A 2,892-nucleotide genomic window follows, 5' to 3' on the forward strand; every position below is an offset into this window, starting at 1 on the left:
TATGGCAAAAACAAAGTGACCAGCAGTTGGCGTAATGGCTATGTTGCTAGACTTCCATGTAATCGACTGCAATTTTCTGGACCTGGTGGCTTAAACTCACATTGGGCACATGTGTGCCCAAGATCCTGAGAGGAGAATGGAGGGGAAGGGATTGCAGCGTGACCATCCCCCCTGGGGGGGGATTTCTTGCTTTCTGTCTCTCTTTCTGGTGAGTGCACACGCCCTATAGCAAAAACCTCTCCCCAGAAATAAATAAATAAGTCTGGAGAAAAATCAAAAACCAAGACAGGCCCAGTTTCTTGGCATGGTCAGTTGCATGCTGGACTGTGTGTGCCAGAAGTCGTATGGCCAGGTCCCCAGCCCAGCCTACCGGAAATATGCTGGGCACATGTGCCCAGAGTCCTCAGAAACGAGTCTGAGTGAGGGGATCTCAGCATGACCAGCCCCTGTTGGGAGGTGCTTCTCTCTCTTGTGCACATGCGCATGCTAACATGAATTTTTAAAAAGAGAAAATCTTGGGACCAGCACGTGGCGTAGTAGTTAAGGATGGATTCCCACATGGCCAACCTCAGTTGGAGTCCTGGACCCAGTGGCTCATACTGGGCATGCCCCAAATCCTGAGAGGAGAATGGAGGAGAAGGGATTGAGGCATGGCCATCCCCCAGTGGGTGATTTTTCACCTTCTCTCTCTCTGTCTCTCCAGTGAATGCACATGCCCTATAACAAAAATCTCTCTCCTGGGCCAGCAGGTGGCGTGGTGGTTAAAGGTGCTGGATTCCCACATAGCCAATCATGGTTCAAGTCCCGGATCTGGCGGCTTGCTTTCTCACTTTCCCTTTCTCTCTCTCTGTCTCTGTCTGATAAAATAAAAAATAATAATAACAAATGGAAATAAATTAAAAAATTATTTATCAAAAAGTCTCTCTCCCCCCAAAAATGTATTTTTCAAAATTGTATTTTTTTTAAAGCAAGATAATCTAGAAGCAGAAAAACACAGCTAAATTTATATCACAGCAGCAGTCTGGTTAAGATATTGACCTAGATACCACTGTTGACAGATCTTGCTGCCACTAATCCTGAATTCTCAAGGTCATACCAGCATTGCAAATAGTTTTACATTGTCACGTGCTTCTGTGTTATTCCTCCACTCGTAGCCTTGAGTGGGAACATCAGATTAGTAGAGACCAAGTGCCCACATCCTAGCATGAGAAGGATCTAGACTGTGTGGCATCAAGAGTCTTATAAATGGGGGACTCCCTATAAATAGAAGGGAATTAAGATGAAGAGTAGCCAAGAAAAGAACAGATGACCTCTGTATTATTTAGAATAATGCTAGCAAGTGTAACAAATGCCAAGATTTCAGTGGCCTAACATAATAGAAGCTTATTGTTTATATATGTAACCACCCAGAATGGACACTTCTCCACTTGGTAGGCAGCTTTCTTTCACATGGTGATTTAAGGTGGTTCCACCATCCCCAGAGTCCTCTGTATTCCCCTGGAGAATGGGGAAGGAGAGAAGTGGAAGGGATCAGCTGCTTATTAGAGACCCCAGCTCCACCTGGGTGCAGGGGGAAGCTTGGCAGTGTAGTCTTTGGCTGGCCAGCCACTTTCCTGTGATAGCACCACACAACAGAAGGAAGATGACAAGTTTCCGGTTGACAGCTATCTGTGCCACACTATCTACTAGGCTGGTGTATTTGGTAAAATGTGTGGGACACGGGACCGAGGGCTAAAGGACCTCAAGAGGAGTAGCAAGTTTGGGGAGTGAGAAAAGAGAGAGTATACTAGGAGGTTTAAGCAAGTGGGGAATATCAGTCCTGGGGCACAGGAATGTCTGGATGGTTCAATGCGCCTAAAAACCTCCTTTCTGTGATGATTGAATTGAACTCCTTCTATGTACAGGGCAGAGGGTGAAATGCAGAGGTGGGCAAGGGTATTATAATAGTGACTATCTCCAGGAAAGTGCTAGAGAATATGTATATAGAAATATTGGGAAAATATGAACATAGATAAATTTTATTTTCTAGGCAGTGTTTGAGAAATGTCAAGTCAGTGGAGGACAGGGTGAAATACTAAAAGAATTCCAAGTAGGAGGTTATCACAGATGGGTTTAGCCCACATCTGCAAAGAAGCCGATGCCAAGACAGGGGTTAAATAAGTAAAAAAAATTTGGGCGATAAAGTGGTGTGGTGGTTAAGGTTGCTCAATTCCACATGGCTGACTGTACAGTTCAAGTCTTGGACCCAGTGGCTCGAAAAACATGACAGGTGCATGTGTGTGCATATGCAAAATCCTAAGAGGTAAATGGAGAAGAGATTGTAGCAAGTCATCCACCTTTGGTAGTAATTTTTCACTCTCTCTCCCCCCCAGCAAGCACACACGTCTTAGAGCAAAAAGTGAAAAAGAAGAAAGAAGAAGATGACGTAGAAAAGAAAAAAATGTGTAAGAAATTTATTAGGAGGGACCAGCAGTTGGCGTAATGGCTATGTTGCTGGACTCCCAGGTAGTCGACTGTGGTTCGAGTCCCAGACCCAGGGGCTTGAACTCATGCCGGGCACATGTGCATGTGTGCCCAAGATCCTGATAGGAGAATGGAGGAGAAGGGATTGTGGCGTGGCCATCCTCCCTTGGGGGATGACTTCTCGCTTTCTGTCTCTCTGTCTCTCTGTCTTTCTGGCAAGTGCACGAGCCCTATAGCAAAAACCTCTCAAAAAAAAAATTATTAGGAAAAGACCTGTCAGAGGAAATGGGAAGGGGCCTAGGGGAGTCTGGGAGAGTCCTTAGATAGTGAATATAAAGTAGATCTGACCCTGAGTGAAGGAGCAAGGGAAGGACAGGAGGTAGGGTGACCAGAGGCAGCTTAGGCTGCAGAGTGAGCTGAGGAAAGCTG

The sequence above is a fragment of the Tupaia chinensis genome, unplaced genomic scaffold (genome assembly GCF_000334495.1).
Source record: "Tupaia chinensis unplaced genomic scaffold, TupChi_1.0 Scaffold149831_1, whole genome shotgun sequence".
In the NCBI taxonomy this organism is placed as follows: Eukaryota; Metazoa; Chordata; class Mammalia; order Scandentia; family Tupaiidae; genus Tupaia; species Tupaia belangeri.